The sequence below is a fragment of the Sander lucioperca genome, chromosome 17 (assembly GCF_008315115.2).
Source record: "Sander lucioperca isolate FBNREF2018 chromosome 17, SLUC_FBN_1.2, whole genome shotgun sequence".
Lineage (NCBI taxonomy): Eukaryota > Metazoa > Chordata > Actinopteri > Perciformes > Percidae > Sander > Sander lucioperca.
The window spans coordinates 913,523-933,885 of NC_050189.1; the positions used below are offsets into that span (position 1 = coordinate 913,523).

General features: G+C 41.4%; 1 protein-coding gene across 4 annotated transcripts in view; it reads right to left on the reverse strand.

The window, feature by feature from the left end:
* lrch4 (leucine-rich repeats and calponin homology (CH) domain containing 4) overlaps positions 1 to 20,363 on the reverse strand; it is an 81,292-nt gene that overhangs the window by 40,977 nt on the left and 19,952 nt on the right. The window lies entirely within an intron of this gene.

A 20,363-nucleotide genomic window follows, 5' to 3' on the forward strand; every position in this document is an offset into this window, starting at 1 on the left:
GGTAGGCAGGACTTCTCTTAATGAGTCTCTCTTAATGAGGCAAGCCTAGGGCTGCACAATTAATCGCAATTGTATCGAAATCGCAATATGGACTAGTGCAATATCTAAATCGCAGTATGGACTAGTGCAATATCTAAATCGCAAGGGGGGTGGGGGGCAATATTTGTTAAAGGCAAAATATGTGTCAAACCGTTCTGAATGAAGTATTGTGGTGCCGCAGAGACGTCCCAGCCTACAAATCCTATCCTACAGACTAAAGAAAACATCTTTCTTTGGTACAGATCCTCGCAAAAATCACACTATGATCATTTACATTTTTTTAATTCTAATATTTTTCAATGAAAATGATAATGATACAAAAATTAACATTCCCTCCAATATCGTGAATCATATCGCAATATCAGTGAATATAATCGCAATTAGATATTTTCCTCATATCGTGCAGCGCTAGGCAAGGCCCATCAGTACATAAAAACAGCTTGACAAATTCATTGTAACAAAGGAAATACAGGCAACAGTATTCCAGATTGTATTGCATAACCTGGGGCCTCACTCAGGGGCTGTTCAACACAGACATAATCAGCCAAGTCTTTACTCAACTTGTCCAAAGTCTCACTTAATTTTGCAACTGAGACTATAGCTGTACAAGACAGTTTCAAACTAAGTCTGGTTTGTGGATTTGTTGTATATTATTCTTTCAGTGCGACATCATGTAGACTGAGAGTCCAGCACTTAGTATCACTTGGTAATTGTTTATATTGATAACACAGAGATCCTTTTTCCATTCTAAAAGGAAGGGTAAATATAAGTCAATAGTACTTACACGGCTGCACAAACTGCTTTGTACTGTGAATTAACACACTAATCTGTTGGCAAATCTAATTACCTTTTCAAGTCACAGGACTGCTCTTGTAAACCGTCAGTACCATAAGAAGCTACAGTCTTCCTCGCCTCATGTCATGCCGTCTGACTCTGCCCCGCCAGTTTCTCAATGAACCGAAAATATTTTTACATTTTTCATAATAACACAATAGATCTATTGTTGTGTTTTCTCTCAGTCCAGTCAGTAATGCCACCCTGAATAAACACCAAAGAAGAAGAAGTAGCCATATACCTCTGTTTTAATCAACATTTATTCACAAGCTCTTATCATGGTTTATATGTATTTCTTTTAATGTTATTATTTCGGTCTATTTCGGCCAGGGAAACTGGATTGCTTGGTTGTTTATTGATATTTTTGAAACTATAACGCTACATCTATCAACATTTATTTAGATGTTATCATGGTATTCATTTCTTTATTTTAATAATATTATTTCGGTCTTATTACCGGTTAAACAATAGTGCTGTAAAATAGAACACTATGATGTGATCCAAGCGGGGCGCATTCGAAGCCCATATCCCACAATGCAATGCGGGCATTCATATCAGAGGATCGGACAGTGATCAGTGGGTCTTTAACGCCAGTATCGTATAGGATGTTGCATGTTGTACGTGAGAATTTACACAATAAAAATACCAATAATGAAAAAAGTGTTTTATGCTAGGCACTTTGATTTGCCTTATATATACACTATATAAATAAAATAAATGTTTAGAAATACAGCTTAATGGCTTGTTTGACTAATTTGCACTTGTTTTGACTTGTACTGTTGTAAAAAACAAAACATTTACAAAGAGAAGCATTTTTTATTTTATTTCCCATGAATCATTATTTAAAAACTCAATTTTCTAATTTTGCGGTTGATGAATGTTAAAGGGGTGATAGAATGATTATATAGGGTATTTCACACTGTTCCTTAAGGTCTCCTAATAGGGTATGTAACATTGGTTGGGCTGAAAATTGGCCGAATGCTATTTTATTAGCAGTGACTTGTAACGCGTTACTCTAATCTGACCACTTTTTTCAGTAACAAGTAATCTAACGCGTTACTATTTCTAAACCAGTAATCAGATTAAAGTTACTTATCCAAGTCACTGTGCGTTACTATTTTTGTCATTTTCCTTAGTAAATTTATATATTGTTTTTGCTTTCTTCTTGCGTCTCGGGGAGTGAAGTCACGTATGCGACGACAAGTCACGTTTTCAGCATGTGGACAGTTAACGTGTACCACGCAGCGACACAAACGTAAACAACAATGGAGGGAGGAGAGAGATGCGCGTTTTCTAGCTGGAAATACAGTCACTATTTTGAGTTTGTGTCAGCTAAAGATGGCAATATTAAGGTTCGTTGTACACTCTGTGCTGGTGGCGACAAAGTGCTATCTAGCTACAAAAATACTACGTCAAATTTGAAGAAACATTTGGAGTCGCAGCACCGCACAGTCAAACTTACAGAGTAAGTCCCGCCAGGTGGTGCAAAGCAGAGAGAAGAAGGTACCCCACCACCCAAACAACAAAAGCTGGACTTCGGTGCAAAACCAGTAAGTGGGGGAGAGTTGAAGAAGTTGGTCGGGCAGTATGTTGTAGAGGAAATGCTGCCCTTAAACACGGTTGACTCGCCATCATTTCGTGCGATAATAAACAAGATCCCTACTACTGTCAATGCCGAGTTGCCTCACAGAACAGCTTTGTCACGGTTGTCATTTTTATGTTGAGGCGGCGGGGTGTTGTCAGCAGCTGCTGAATGTAACTAATAAAGTAACTTGTAATCTAACTTAGTTACTTTTAAAATCAAGTAATCTGTAAAGTAACTAAATTACTTTTAAAATCAAGTAATCTGTAAAGTAACTAAGTTACTTTTTCAAAGTAACTGTGGCAACACTGTTTATTAGGCCCTTAACTACCCTGTGAATATGGCTCTATTTGGAACAAGAGCTTTTCTTCCAAATATGGTATGTTCATGAATATTTAGATGAGCTGCACGCTGACTGGTTTGAGCAAACCCCATAGAAACACATTGGAGACGAGACAGCAGGTCTCATATTTCAGACACTGCAAAGTTATACGTTGTTTGTCGGGCTATTTGGTTATTAAATTCACTTCTGAGACTTTTTTATGCGAGAAATCAACTATATAAAGCTCAAATATGGGCCGTTTTACGAAAATAAATGGCTAATTGCAAATTTGGTAAGACGTGTCTGACTTTAGGAGCTCTACACAGTCTGACGAGAAAACGGCAACCTCCATACCCAGTGAAAGTCACCGTTTCTCGGTTACTGGAATACTGGGGCTCGGCTGCCAGCTGCCGGCATAACTAGAGTATATTTAGTTTGAATTTCGTCACGCCACTTATATAACATATACCCCAAGGTCTTATAAAGCTAACAATGGTGCCCGATTTCAACGTAATGCATTTTTGTGAACATTAGCTAGGGATTTCGTTAGCTGCTACTGTCCCTTCAATCCTATGTGTACAGATCGCGGCTAGCTAGTTAGCTTCACTTTCGGCATAATTAAAGTATATTTACAGTTTGAATTTCGTCATGCCACTTATATAACATCTACCCCAAGGTCTTATAAAGCTAACAATGGTGTCCGATTTCAATTTAATGCAGTTTTGTGAACATTAGGGATTTTGTTAGCTGCTACTGTCCCTTCAATCCTATGGGTAAAGATCGCGGCTAGCTGCAGGCCCTGGAGCTCCATCAGGGCCTCGGCATTTTGTAGTCCAGTAACCCAGAAAAAGTGACTTTGCGCGGGTATGGAGCGCCGCTTGCTTCCCTTCGTGACGGAGATCCAGCTAGCTCACAGCGAGTCTATGAAGTAGGACACGCTGGGCGGCGAGGCAGCACCGGCCGCTATCGCGTAGCCTGCTGAGCTCCTGCTGAACTGCGACACACAGTCGGACAAAATTTGCAATTAGCCATCAATTTTCGTAAAACGGCCCATATTTGACCTCTACATAGTTGATTTCTCGCATAAAAAAGTCTCAGAAGTGAATTTAGTAATTAAATAGCGGACCTCTGGAGATCTGCATGACCTAGCTAGATTCAGAAGACTAAGCTGACCTCAGGTCAGTGGTGTAGCCTATGCAAATGTTGGGGCGTGACAAAGACTAGGAGTTGAGATGATGACGTCAACTTTTAGCTTTGTTCAGATTCGCCTGTTTTCAGCGGCAGTTTCAAAATGTGAGATTTGCAGAGGATAGGGGTATCAATGGGATTTTGAGCTTCTATGTATGTCCTATTTACCCACCAAACTGTCGTTATTCAACTATGACAAGGTAAAATCGGTTTTGCATTCTATCACCCCTTTAATAGCAAAGACTTAAGGAAAAAACATGAGCATATTTATGTGTGGGACTTAGTTTGATTTAAAATAATACTTCATTATTAGTTGTTTTAAATAAATTACTTTTTTGAAATATCAATTTATGGTAACCTAACATATTAATTATTATATTCAGAAGATGATCCTCATATCAATCACCGTGGTTACAGCTTGCAGCCATCCTAACCTTTACTGAGACTACCTTTTTAAAATTAAGAAGGGACTAGTTTTAGGAAGCATTTTCAGGAAATTAAAAGGATAAGCAGATTGTTGCAGAGGTTTTTGTTCACAGAGTAAGATGTATATAGCTTTGTATGGGTATGTGTACATATACAACATGTGTTTTGGCATTTTTGGCACACTTCTACCTCAGCCGACTGCACACAGACAAAAGTACTTTTGCATTTCTGCTGAAATAGAGACCTGTGTGGAATGGTGCCATGCCAACAATCTTATTCAACCATTTCACAAACTGAGGAAAGGGTCGTGACATGGGTCAGAGGGTATCAGAGGTCATAAATGATCAACCAATTAATCGGCTCTGCTCCTATAGGCACCTTGGTGTTCATATGGACAACACCTGGCTGGAAGGCCCGTGTTGAAAGCAGACACGGTGAATCAGAAAGTTTATGTTATACAAGGCTGCATTACAGAGCATATTCATATGTCAGAAAGCATGGCAATATCTAAAAACATCTCATTTAAAGCTTGCTTGTCAGGTTACTGTCATGAAAGTTGTGTAGAGGAATAGAAACCAGTCTCTCCAGGCAAGCACAGGAAATATGGTCTGATCTATCTTTATTCTGTATAGCCCATATCCCACAATGCAATGCGGGCATTCATATCAGAGAATTCGACAGCGAACAGCGGGTCTTTAACGCCAGTATCGCTTCAATGTACATAATTATAATCAGTGGTTTTGTCACCAGCAACAACACGTTGCTCAGCTTTGTTCCAGTAAGTTATGCACCGTAATAACGTTTAAAAAAATCAGCGGAATCCTCAGGAAGTGACGTAGTGCGTACCGCTCGGCGGATGAGAAGATAAAAATACATAATATTCGTAATATTGATGTTTTTGTCTAACATTGTATTTGAGGATTTAAACAATAAAGATAACAATAATAATTAAAACTGCAAGCACCGTTGGACGGGCCCTCGCTCCTCCGTGCGCTTCGGGGTTACTGGCGGACGCCGTTCCACGTGACCCTGCATTTGTGCAACGGTCGGACACAGAATAGAAAAGAAAGAATACTCCCTTCCAGAGGGATTAAAAAAGCGCCAGACATCAGAAACAGAAAATTCGTTCATAAAGGCTCAAATTATTTTGGAGGATTTTGATGTTGGACATCTATTGGAGGAGGAACGATCAAGCTGCGGGTTGAGCCAGGTATTAAGGTCTCCTCCAAGAATTAGATGCAATTAGATGCGTTGAAAGATCAGAAGTTTTGAAAATAGACGTTTGAAAAAACTATCATCATCCCAATTAGGTGCATAAACATTGGCCAAAACTATATTGGTGTTATACATCTGACCAGTAACAATGATGAATCTGCCATTTGGGTCAGAAATCACCTTTGAGTGCACAAATGAAATAGATTTATAAAGTCGTATAGCTGCCCCCCCTTGATTTGCCCAGGAATGAAGAATGATAAAGTTGCCCCACCCATCCACTCTTCAGCCTTGCCTGGTCCCTGTCTCTGATATGCGTGTCTTGTAAGTACACAATGTGGGCATCTAGGTGTCGGAGATGGTGAAGTACTTTACTGCGTTTTGAAGGATTATTGAGCCCCTTGCAGTTAAGACCAATACATTTTACATTACTTCCTTGCACCATAAAGATATAAATTGGAGCATGACTTCGGTCAGAGTATCTACCCTGTAAAGTAGTATAAGTGATAAGACATGTGACTGTGACAAACAAAAGCACCTGACTGTAAAATGGAGGGAAACAAAACAGAATAACACAGCTAACAAACAAAAAGAAAAACAAAGGCCATGCATCCCCCTCCCACCAAAAACATCCATGGACAACCCCCCACCCACTTCATCATGAAACAAATCCAGGGATATACCAATGCAGTTGTCCAATAACCGCCCACCCCCCGTCTAAACACAATCGCCCTCTAGTTTTAAACACACTAAACTACAGAGGCATATAAGGAAATGCGAACTGCACTGTTAACAAGTTTTATATACACAGAGGGCTGATGTAGAGAAAATAAAACAGTAGCCTAGGCTAATATTAAAATGTCCCAGAGCCAGCCTTCACAGAAAGTCTTCATAAAAACTAAGAAACAAATAGGCTAGCATTATAAACCGGCAAAATTAGAACAAAATGAAATTGAAATTGGCAGACCCTGGCGATAAGTGGTCGTGGAAACTCGCCCTCCTTGGGTTTAGTGCGTAGAGATCTGTGCGCCCGGTCGAGGGCTGACTTGTCTTGGAGACCGAGTAGATCTTGGAGTAGCTGGGCCGTGAAGTCAGTGGGTTGTTTCCCCTCCGAACCTTCGGGCAGACCCAGCAAGCGTATGTTATTCCATCTCGAACGCCCCTCCAGGTCATCACATTTCTTAGTAAGAGAATCAGCCAAAGTGGTCAACGTAGAAACTTTAGCTTCGGGCTCCGTTAGCCGGTCACTGTGATCATTAGCAGCACGTTCTAGCTCGCTAACAGTTTCATCCACTGAACTGAGTTTTCTCTCAAAAGGCTCCAGAACCACAGTAATCTCCCTTTTCACAGACTGAGACACAACTGTGTCAAATTTACTAATAATGTCAGAACTCATTTCTTCCATCATTTCCCTGATGTTGACTAAAAGGTTACGGTCTGAGGTCTCTTCCCCGGGAGATACTCGAGGCTTGGCGTTGTGGCCCACTTTGGAAGAGTCCGGTTTCGGTGGTTTACCAGTCATCTTCAATGTTGTAAGCTGTACAGTCAGTGTAGGTTGAAGTTATCTTCTCTCAGCACACAAAAAATGTCGAACAGACATCAAAGTAGATGAATTATATCATATAAAATGCCACATTTCCAGGAGCCACTGTAAAACACGTCTCACATCGCCAATTGCTCAACAGCGCCCCCCTGCTATGCTAATTTTTAACCGGTGTTTGTGTCATTGCAGTGTGGGTTCATAGATGAACAGTGTTTGGCTTCCCTCTAATGCACTAAACGTTAACATTAATTTACATGACAAACTACATAATCTATGAAATGAAAACAAGAGTACAGTGTAATTTTTTTTCATTCATTTAGCTAGCTGTATTTACCTTAATTTTCAAGTCATATCAGACAGGCTGCAGGGAGAGAGGGATTTAACTACAACAGGGCATCAGAACCGTTCTTAAAGCCCAGGAAATTCAATGTTAGGGTATTCAGGGTGCAAAGTTTGTCAATAGTTATGGAGGGAGAGTTAGAATAGAATATATCTTGTCTGTTCTGTCTTCAGACAGTGAGTGGGATTACCTTTTATCTTATTTCCTGCAAGTACAGTATATTTGTAATTTATTTTCACCATATGACCTGTCAGGTATCATCCAGTAAAATGCTTTTAATTCAAGCTTTTAATTAAGCTATCATTTCATCTGCGGCACTCTGGATCACTGGACTGAGAAAGTAAAATGATGGGTAATGGAAAAATGAAAAACTGTTCAAACAGGAAAAGTATGAAGTGAAATGTCACAGTTCAGGGCGTTTTCACTGTTGATTTGTTTAATTTGTTAAGTTCAATACTTGCAACATCTTTCCAAAAGACAATAAGTAATTGTGTTAAATAATCGTGATTTCAATATCAATTTAATTTCAATTCAATTTTATTTATAGTGTCAAATCACAACAGGAGTTATGTCAGGACACTTTACATATAGAGTAGGTCTAGACCACACTTTATAATTTACAGAGACCCAACAATTCCTCCATGAGCAAGCATGTGGTGTGACAGTGGCGAGGAAAAACTTCTTTTAAACAGACAGAAATCTCAGCCAGAACCAGACTCTTAGTGGGCGGGCTTCTGCTGCTGCCGTTTGGGAGTAAGAGACACTGATACAGAAATTATTTCATAATAATTATAGTAGTTGGCATGATGCACAGTGGCAATTATAGTAGCAATAGAGATAATCACTGGCCTTGTGGATCAGTTTGTTGAGTCTGTTGGTGTTTGCCATTCTCAGCCTGCTGCCCCAGCATGCAACAGCATACAGGAGAGCACCAGCCACCACAGACTCATAAAACATCCTCAGCATCGCCGAAAGATGGTGGAGGACCTTAGCCTCCTCAGAAAATAAAGGTGAATCTGGCCCTTCCTATAGAGTACTTCAGAGTTCTTAGTCCAGTTCAGTTTATTGTCTATGTGTACTCCCAGGTATTTGTAGTCCTCCACTATGTCCATAACAACACCTCGGATGGAGATGGGGTAATGCATGCCCTCTCCACACACAGTGATTGGCCAGGTGTACAGAGGTGTGAAAGTGGGCAGAGTTTGAATTTAATCTTTACACAACTAGCCAGAGGTTAATCAACTCCTTTAACACAATCCAAAAAAAGTGTAAATTGCAAGCCGTTTATGATAGTAATTTATTTGCCTAGTCTCCTCATTAAGAAGGTTCCTCAAGCACCACTGACACCTGCCATACTGAACCATTTCTGTATTAATGTGACTAATGCATTTTATTAAATACATACTAAAAATTGGTAGTATTTACTGCAAGGCTGTTGCCCTTAGCTGTAAAATACTCAGAGATTTTCCTGTTATTTTGTCCGTCTCCTGTGTTTTACCATGTTTTGTCATGCTTACTAGGCCTGTCGCGATAGTCAATAAATCAATTAATCGCATGATAAATAAAAATGAGCTTGATAATTTTTCCGGCCGCGATAATTTCCATTTGCATGGTTGTGTGTTTTCCTCTGCCGCCACGGTATCAGAAATAGGACAACAGGGTTTCCGCTATGTACACCGTGGACCGCCGCTCCTTCAGCTATTTATGAAAAGTCATAAAGTCGTAACTACACGACTCTGCAGAGCCGTCTGCTCTACTGAACTCAAGCGAACTGTCATCCGCTCTCTCTCCCCATAGACAGTATAGACCCTTTGCAAACACGTGACCACGACCACGTGACGACGCCATGACGGACGGTGGAAGCACAGGCTAAACAGTAGTAGACAAGCGGAAAGTTTCATAGTTTCAATCATTTTGAAATACATAACACTAAATAAACTGTATTTATGGCTTTATGGCTTCTTCTATTGAACAACAAATTGTCGTGCTGAGGTAGGGCATCTGGTAGGTGCTCACAAAGAGAAGTATTTGGAGAAGTTGGAGATAGCAGGATTGGATACCGACCCTTAATTTTTCCTCACTCGGTTTTCACGGACCTCATTAAATCACAGAGTCTGCCAAACTTCAGTACACACGATCTGTAACACTATGTGGTAAACAGGTTATCCCCATATACTGGTGCTGATCTCAAGGCTTTTAAAAGTCTGGATGCTTACCAATTCTTTGTAGCTGGCTGGGTTACAGGTGCGATGCTACGCTGACGGCGGGGGAAGGTCCCTCATAATGGCAAAGATAAGACATCAATCTAGGGTTTTTTTTGTATTAACATCTATTCTTTACTTAAGTAAAGATTTATATAACACATAGCCCATGTTTTTAGAGGACATGGTCGGTCGTGGCTACTCACATACTGTTGTTCACTGGGTGTGCCAATGCAACTATCTAATGAATGCCTGAACGCATCCCAACTCTGGGAAGTGCAGTCATTAATTATCTATGAGACGTTAATCCATGCAGTAAATCACGGAGTGTCTATGATCAGTAGTAACCACACATAATTGTAACATCTAGCCATCTTCTTATCTGTGATTATATTCGCTGTAGCCTATGTTAAAGGGGTGATAGAATGCAAAACCGATTTTACCTTGTCATAGTTGAATAACGACGGTGGGTAAATAGGACATACATAGAAGAAAAATGCATTAAATTGAAATCGGACACCATAGTTAGCTTTATAAGACCTTGGAGTACATGTTGTATAAGTGAAGTGACGAAATTCAAACTGTAAATATACGTTTATTATGCCGAAAGTGAAGCTAACTAGCCGCGATCTTTACCCACAGGAATGAAGGGACAGTAGCAGCTAACGAAATCCCTAATGTTCACAAAAATGCATTCAATTGAAATCGGACACCATAGTTAGCTTTATAAGACATTGGGGTACATGTTGTATAAGTGAAGTGACGAAATTCAAGCTGTAAATATAGCTACAGTAACGGTGACTTTCTCCTGGGTATGAAGCGCAGCGGGGCTGCCGCTGTCTCGTCAGACTGTGTGGAGCTCCTAAAGTCAGACATGTCTTACCAAATTTGCAATTAGCCATCTATTTTCGTAAAACGGCCCATATTTGAGCTTTATATAGTTGATTTCTCGCTTAAAAAAGTCTCAGAAGTGAATTTAATAACGAAATAGCCCGACAAACAACGTATAACTTTGCAGTGTCTGAAATATGAGACCTGCTGTCTCGTCTCCACTGTGTTTCTATGGGGTTCGCTCAAACCAATCAGCATGCAGCTCATCTAAATATTCATGAGCATACCATATTTTGAAGAAAAGCTCTTGTTCCAAATAGAGCCATATTCACAGGGTAGTTAAGGGCCTAATAAAATAGTATTCGGGCAATTTTCAGTCCAACCAATGTTACATACCCTATTAGGAGACCTTAAGGAACAGTGTAAATACCCTATATAATCATTCTATCACCCCTTTTAAGATTTGACCGGTGGATATTACGACGCGATGGGCAGCAGCTAGCGAGCAGTCTAAAGCTAGCTGGAGCTAGCTCGTCAGCTAGCCGGGGTAGGAGCTCCGCAGACCCGCATTTAACTTGTTTTTTTGGCCTTTTTGAAGCTAGTTTCCGTGCCATGTCATCTTTAATTTAACCGATATTTTTTGTATGTGTGTTAAGTTAAATGATCAAGGGAAAGGCTTTCTTTTTTGGATATGTAGCTAGGTCGTCATTGGGTTGGACCTGTTAGCAGGAACAGCTGGTTAGCACGGCAGCTAGCTAGCTGGTTGAGGATAATTTTATCACTCATTTAAAACAGAAAGGCAATACATACACATGCTTGTGTTGGTGAGGATTACTCTGCATGCTTGTGTTGGTGAGGATTACTCTGCAGATTGTGAATGTGAGAATACAAACACGAACGAAAATGTACGCGTTTAGCTTGCCGTCCGTCTACAGCATAGCTCTTCCGCCGTCCGTCATGGCGTTCATAATTCGCGCGAGTGGAGCATGACGTCACGTGCAAAGGGTCTATATAAACGTCTCTCCCCTTTAGGGTGAGCAACTGGAACAGTGTCAGGACGTCATCACTTACCGAAATCATGGCAACCAAATAAACAACAGGGCGAGTACACTTATCAATCTTAGGCAAAGTGACAAACAGCGACGAATGCCGCGACATGAAATCCTGTGAAATCCTGTGAAATATGACAGCTACAGTTTATTGGAAAATAGCATTGTGGACACTGAAGTTGATACAGTTACTGTTTATCACACCCCAGATGAGATAAGAAGCTAACGTTAGCGAACGCTGCGGTGACGGTCCCTCTGCCTCTGAGAACGCTGTATTCCTCCGACACGCTGTATTAACGTTACTGTTTTAAAACAGTTTTCCAGGTTAGTGGGGGTGCATACCACTCAAAACCAACATGAAAAATGTAGTTATGTTCACTCGGCGTTTTGTTGTTAAACTGTGTGTAAAATGAGCGTTAAATCACCGGTTTCAGGTAGGCACCCTAGGGTACCGTCTATTTGCTGGATGGTTTCAAGCTAACGGTCGGTAGCTAACATTAGCAGATAAGCCTATTGACAGCAACGTTATTGTTCATATTTTGGCACAATTTTTCTGACCATAGTAGTGGTCATAGTGACTGAAAGTGTGATGTGAGATGCTAAAAAGAAACTACACACTGTTTTCAGGTAACGTTAGTTACCAGTTAACGTTTTGATTGCGTTTGGTTTTTATTCCAGTGCATTTTTTGTTAACAGAGACTGAGAATCCATTTTATTTATTGTTTTTGGTTGTTTTGTTCATTTATTGTGGATATTTAAAATGTTTTCCACTTCCAGTGTTAAATATTCCTTAGAAATAAAAGTTTATTGATCTTTGAAAAGGTATACCTGCATTATTATGCCATTATCATTATATTAGATGAAAACAGTCTCAACGAGAATATTATCGTTTAATCGCAATAATTTCTGGACAATTTATTGTCCAGCAAAATTTGTTATCGTGACAGGCCTAATGCTTACCCAAGAAATACCTTCAGAAATAAGAGGATATTAGGTTTCTGAATGCCTCACCTGCTTAAGGGCTGGGACTGACGCATTAAGGAAGGAATTAATAACCTGTATTTTCCAAGAAAGACAAACATAAAAAGAGTGGATGATTAATGGGACATGTGAGCAGCTGATGAAGATCTGACGAGAACTGGAGAAAGACAAGGAAGGTTCTTAACCTTAGGTGCAAAGAAGAGGAATGAAGGGGAGAAAAAGACAACCTCAACACCCCAAAACACGCTTAGCTGCTTAAAGCTGAGGAGGTAAAACGTGTTCACACTTGCAGACTCTAAAGGCCCGGACACACAGAGCCGATAATCGGCTGTTGGACAGTCTACCGAGGTCAGTGACTCGAGTCTGTTCAGTGTGTTCCGTGCCGTCGTCCGTCCAAGGGGCCGTCGTCCTTCATTTTGGCCGATTTGACATGTATAATCGGCGGGGCGGGCACTGCCAGCAGTCGGACTCAAATGACCCATCTGATTGGTAGAGTGCTAACCCGGAAACGGGGGGCGGAATGAGCGTGACTAGAGTCTCTCAAAATCTGACGAGAATCTTTTAAACTGACCTTTGTTGATCTGAAATGAAGACAGATTCAGCAACTGCATGGCCTATTTCTCACTTAAAATGTTTTCAGAAACACGTTTCGGTGAACTATTTTGTACAATATGAGATCGTATTCTGAACAAGCCGCCATGACAGTCTGTCTTTGAATTTCCGGAGAAACAAGACCCACGTGACACGTTCGTCCAATCAGCTGCCGGTTTTCATTTTTGGGCAACAATACAGATTAGCGCCGCCTGCTGTTATGGAGACGTATTGCGTCTTGTCGCTTTGGTGTGTTCCGAGGCACTTTTTTGACCAATTTGGGGAGACTGATCAGCCCAACTGCCTTTTCTGCCAACGTTTGGCCACCAGCTCTGTGTGTCTGGGCCTTAAAACTAACTGTACGTACACACCGCCGCCGACTTGAGCTGCAAAGAAGCTCTGGCCGCCCTGTCAAGGACGCTTGTCAAAAAGTACGGGGAAGCTGTTTGACGCTTTGGCCACTCTGACGTAGTAGCATTCTATGTTCAATCATGGAAAAAGCACAAGCAGCCACTGCACGGCCAATACATTGACACTAGAAACCTTTTATAAATTACATATATGATGACAGAATTTGTATTGGTTGTTGGTCGCAGCGGTGTCTGTTAGCAGTTAACTCGCTCGTTAGCCGCTGAACCGCAGCAGAATGCAGGCAGAGGGAGCAGGCGCCAGCTGTTGATCCGTGCAGGACTTCACCGTGAGCGGACTGTTTAGAGACGATGACCAGCAGGTAACGTTAACTGGTCCCTATACGCAAATATCATAAATGATAGGGAACTCAGCAACGGCGATAATGAGCTTTTCCTCCTATTTCTCGGAACTAATGTTTTGGTAGGAACGAAAGTTTACATCTTATGTTTCTCTGGAATCAGCCAGCGCGAAGGACGTCTATATTCCGATTGGTTGCCGCTGCTTGCCACTGAACCGCGTCATACCTCATTACCATAAAGTTGACCTACTTTCAACTTTCTGATTGACGCTCTGGTCGCTTAAAACGCCCAAAACGCGACGCTGACAGATTTGAGAAGCCAGCTTCCATTGAAAATGAATGACTTCCGGTATCTTTAGAAGCTCAAGTCGGCGGCGGTGTGTACGTACAGTAACTCATCTAGGATTTACCCAAGATATATTTAAAGTTTTCTGATTAGTGTTTCTGAGTTCATAAACTGTACGTTCATCTCATCTTACAAGCTGTGTGGTGTTAATGAAGTACCAACAATGCCAATTTCAAAAGCAGCAAGCTTGAAGATTTATTCCATGTCACTCAGCCAAGAAACTCACAGTCTACTCAGCCCTCAGCCTGACACGGAGATGCTGGGCCTCCCTGTGTGTACAGAGACATGTTTATGGGACTCATATCACGTTCTGAAGAAAGGAGGTGTGGTACAGGGGGGAGGGGAGGGGTGAATGAGATAATACCAGCAGGAGAGCACGGACAAAGGAGCAGCGAAAAAGAGGATGAAATAACAAAGAGGCCGTGCATGGGGAAGCCAAGACAACACAACCCCCGAGAGGAATGATTCAACAAAAAAGGGACTGCTGGGAAAGCCCTGAGTCACAGGGAGAGCACTATGGTGGACTTCAAATGCTGCTGTTTACAAAGCATGGCAATGCCGTCTGGAATAATATGCAACATTTTATGTTAAAATTTTACTTTACTTGTCAAAAGTATTTCCCACCCAGTACAATACTTTACAACATTTATATTTAGGTGGGAATGAAAGGCTACATTAATAAGCAGTAAAAGCAGTAAAACCTGACTGGAAAATAACACAGATGTTTGTAGAGGCGAACCTGTTCTTTCCAACCAACCGTGTTGAACTGAAAGCGCAGCGAGCGCGTAGTTAAAAAAATTCAGAGGTGCACGACCAAGCGTCGTGAGAGCTTCGGAGCCTTCGCGCTGGAAACGACAGTATGGTGACGTCATTTTATGCCGTGAGCACCTCGCACCGGGCTACCATAAATTAAGCTTTAAACAGGGTTAAAATGCTGACAGCTAAATGGTCTAACGTGTCTGTATACAAAAACCATCTCCCACCCTGTGGTCTCGAGGAAAAACAAACAAATAAGCAAAAACAAAAACAGAAATCACACCTTGTCCAGTCACTCTCCTCTAATTCTTGTGATGCTGAGGTCATTAGGACTGATACTTGTGCTGCTGCGTTTTTCCATAGATCTATAGTCGATGACTTGGCTTTGTTAATCCTTGCTGTAGAGAGCTCAAGCATAACTATGTCTAGAAAATACGCCAACCATTGTTTTATACAAAGCGAGTGGGGGGGGTGCCAGTGTTGAGCTATCATTTTCTTGGTTGCAGTTGAGCCGGCTAGCCAAATCTTCCCAAACAGGTGTAATTTAGAGTCGTCATTAAGTAACAAAACAATCGGGTCAGTAGGAATTCGACATCCTATCACATCAGATATTATTGATGTTGTTTTATTCCAGAACTCATGCACCTGTTCACACTCCCAGACCATGTGCAGGAAAGTTCCAGTTTGTTCAGGGTGACAGAACGTGCAATAGGGAGTGGGATTGACTTTAGAGACGTATCTCTTCTGAGGAGTCTAGTATGTCCTATGTTGAAGTGGATCTGTTGGTGATTTGGGTTCTTGGAACAATGGAAAATGTTGTCTCAAACTGTCTCCCAATTAATTGCATTCCCCTCAGGGCTCAGCTCTCGCTCCCATTTCCTTGTTATTGGGAGTTCTCCTATGGATACTTGCATCAGTTTAGCATAGACCTTGGACGCTAATCCTCTCAAAGGAAAATCAACAAACCATTTAATAACTGGGTGCGGCTCAAGACGGTTTCCCCATGGCACTCCATAACATTTTAGGGCTGCTCTTAAGCGCAGATATAAGAAGAAGGATGTCCTGGGGACCTCAAAACTAGCTCTTAGGTCTTCAAAACGCAACATACCTTTCTCACTGAATAGCTGGTTTACAGTATAAATGCCTCTGTCACTCCACTGCTTACAAGCAAAGGGTTTGTTACCAGCCATTAAGTGTGTATGGTGCCAAATTGGGATGTCCAGATGCCACTTATTGGTGTAACATAGTTGCTCCTCCACCTGTTTAAAGTTAGTCAATGTGTTGGTGATAATAGGGCTATAGGCTAGCATACATGTTTTTGGACACACAAAGGCAAGGTATTGCAGTCTTAGACTTCCAGTGAGGTTTTGCTCTATTTCTCTCCATGGGACTGTAGATGAGGGGTCCATCCACACTCTGAGGGCCCGTAGCTGAAAGGCTCTGTGATACACTTTAAGGTTGGGGAGGGCCAAGCCTCCCGTGTTTGAGGAACGTTGCAGGGCAGAGTATTTTAGCCTAGGTTGTTTATTATTCCAAATATATTGCCGAATTAAGGTATCAAGTTTCTTCCAGAAATGTATCCGTGGGGGTAAGGGGATCATTGTACTTAAGAAATTCACACGAGGAACTATGTTCATTTTAACAATGGCAATCCTGGAGCGTAGTGATGCTGGCAGCACAGACCAATTGGCCAGATCCCTTTGAACACTACTTAATATGGTTTCATAGTTGTCCTGGACAACTCGCTGTAGGAATGCGTGTATGGTGATGCCCAAATATGTAATTTTGCTTTGTGTTGGTATTGTAACACTAATGGTTGATGCCACATGCCTGTTGTTCAATAAAAGGTTAGATTTATCTATCTATAAATTGCAGGAACGTCTGTCTGTCTGTCTGTGTGTTAAGCGCATATCTCTCGAACCGTTAGTCCGATGGATTTCAAACTTGACAGGTGTCTTGCTACGGGCATGAGTAAGTGCAGTGCCAAGTTTGGCATTGTTTGGATAAGAAACGCAAAAGATATCGTTAAATGTATAGGTAAAAGAAGCACACATTGGCTTTTGCCGCTCTAGCTGCTGGCCACTCCCCCTCTCACACTGCATGCAAACACTGAGCACCTGTTCTCTCTCTCTCTCTCTCTCTCTGGTCGTGATGGAACGCAGATATGTGCTGTTTAGCTCTCATAACGGGCCGGTGGGTAGCGCACTGCCATGAGTCCATGACGCTAACGTCTGATTACTCCACATTTTCATTGTGATTACATTCTGAATCTGCAACGTTCTGTGTCAGGTAAGTCAGTAGTAGGGTATACAGGGGAGTTGCATTTGAAGTGGTTTGGGGTCCTTTTGTAAGTCATTTTGGGGTACAATTTGGTTTTGATGAATTCTATAAGCAGCAATACCACAGGCCAAGTAATCGTCCGTTCCAAACAGGCACATTTTCAACGGGCACTGCACTAGTTCCAGTTAATTTTATAGCCGGAGATTGAGCCAAATTTGTTGAAAATCTTAAGAATTTTTGGAATAGAGTCCTCAAGATCAGCAATCTACAACAAAATATTGTCTGCAAATAATGATATTGAGCTGCTACTGGATTTAATCTGGATATTACAGATTTTATTTTGCCTTATGGCTTGGGCTAACGGTTCAAGAGAGATATAATGCATGGGGGAGAGCGGACATCCCTGTCGCGAGCCCCGCTTAATGGGAAACGGCTGAGAGTGCAATCCATTGGTTGAGACTATGGCCGTGGGATTCGCACATACAGTACGCACCATGTCAATGAATTTGGCCCCCAAACCAAGCCAACCATTACTTGCCCCAAGTAGTTCCACTCTAGGCGATCGAAAGCCTTTTCCGCGTCCACTGATAAAACTGCTGCCGTTGTTGGAAGGTTTTTGGCTTCTTCTATTACATTAAATAGTCTGCGTACATTGTCTGCAGCATGACGCTTGGGTATAAAACAAGTCTTAAGAGATTGCTCTAACGATTTACAGCTTTCTTCCAAATCCCCTAACCCTCTGAGTCCGCAGACCCCCTCCCCTATCTGTAAGATGTGTGACCACATCAAACGCAGTTTGTGCAAAACTCCAGCTCAAAACTGCACCTCTTGTCTTAAGTCACAGGTTAATTAAAACAGGTCTAGTGAATTCTTATGTTAAACATGAACAATATTATAAATACCTTAGAACTAAGTCTCAACCAGCTGTTAAGTTCTGAAGTAGGCTATGTGAGAAACAATTTCTGGATTAAGCTGTGTGTAAAACACACCAATCTAGTTGGAGCAATAAGCAGACTATGAGCTGAACAGACAGCAACCCTCATGTTCTTTCAGTCCAGCTAAATGTTAACAAACAGACTGTAAACTGACCAGCCAGTATTTATCATGTATTTTCAGTCTGGTTAAGTGTCCTTTTAAAGCATAACTCTCGCCAAAATGCAACCTAGGGTCTTTTTGTGAATGTACCCGAGTCAAACTTTCGTTCAAAAGCATATTTAGGACGGAATCGCCACTTTTAAGATTTACCGTATTTTCGTTTTTCGGTCAAATGGCCTTTTGAATGGGAGTGCTAGGGGCACTTTTATGCTAGCCTCAAAATAGCTATTTTTAAAACACTAAGAAGGCTCAACGCAACATGAAACTTTGCTCGAAGTATCACCAGGGGCTCTACACCTTAACGAAAGCAAAAAACATTGTTTGTGTACCCAGAGTTTACTAAAAAGAAAGGCTTTGAGGAACTCACGTTAGCAGTTGTTGTTTACACTATCTGCCATTTTCCCAGTCAAAAATAGGCGATCTCCGAATGCGAATGAATGGACTCCATAGGAGGAAATGTCATTCCTATATGAGGCTCCTTTTTCAACTACAAGGTCAATATTGTGTTTCACTTAGGGGTGTAACGGTACGTGTATTTGTACTGGACCGTTTCGGTACAGGGCTTTCGGTACGGTGCACGTGTGCACCGAACGGCCGAACGCAATCTTTTGTGTGCGGAACATAGGTCAATTTTCGTGTTTCCACACGAACATATTAAGTGGCGGAAGTCTCCGCGTTCAGCGCAAATCCCGCCCTGCAGCTGATTCTAAAGTTTTCATTGGTCATGTCAATATGTCAATCACTGTACAGATTGCCTACACCAAACACTGATCTCTAAACCTACCCGCCGTCACTGTAACCTAAACCAATGAAATCGACTGCAGGGCGGGATTTCCGCTGAAGTGGTTTGGGGAAAAAAATTAAAATCACACACCGCGTGCTGTACAACAACATACACGGCACGCTTTAGCCCAGCCTCTCGCTAGCTAGCGTCATGGCCAATGTAGACAAGCCCATAGACAGTACGGACAAGCCGGAGCTTGAAGAACCACCCATATCATTAAGGTCTCCTGTTTGGGAACACTTCGGTTTCCCAGTGAAATACGTCAATGGACAAAGACTAGTCGATAAGACGAAAGCAGTGTGCCGACGTTGCTCAGGAATGATCGGGTATGTTTCTGGCAACACTTCAAACTTGTTAACGCACTTGAAAAGTCATCACGCGAGTGTGAACATCACTACTACAAGGAAAAAAACGACCGTAATTCAAACGCAGCTCCCGTTGGCATTTAAACAGACCTTTGCTGGTAATTCCGATCGGGCCAACGCAATAACGAAAGCAATTGGTGTTTTTATAGCAGCTGATCTACGACCATACTCTGTTGTTGACAAGCTGGGATTGGTAATGCTGCACTGTAATCCATAGTTATTTATTTATATTTTTCATTATATTTTATTATGTGATATTGGTTTGAGATTGAGAGTATTTTATTTAGTGGAGAACTTTGCAGCAGTAGTTTTCTTATTCTTTTTTTATTTTATATATATTTTATTTATTATATTTTATTAAAAAGTGTTTTAAAAAGTGTAAACAAATTGTTAAAAAAAAGTTTATAGTAATAAACAACCCGGAGTTTAATGTTTGCATTTCTTTCCCTTACTGTACCGAAAATGAACCGAACCGTGACTTTAAAACCGAGGTACGTACCAAACCGTGATTTTTGCGTACCGTTACACCCCTAGTTTCACTAACGACAAAACAAGCTTTTGGAGCTATCCATCTTTACTCTCCTCCCTCGACTATTTTTGACTGGCTCAATAGACGGCGACCGGAAGAACAACAGCTACAGTGAGTTGCTCAAAACCTTTCTTTTTAGTAAACTCTGTGTACACAAACAATGTTCTCAATGCTTTCGTTAAGGTGTAGAGACCCTGGTCATACTTTGAGCAAAATTTCATGTTGTGTCGAGCCTTCTTAGTGTTTTAAAAATAGCTATTTTGAGGCTAGCATAAAAGTGCCCCTAGCTCTCCCATTCAAAAGGCCATTTGACCGAAAAACGAAAATACGGTAAATCTTAAAAGTGGCGATTCCGTCCTA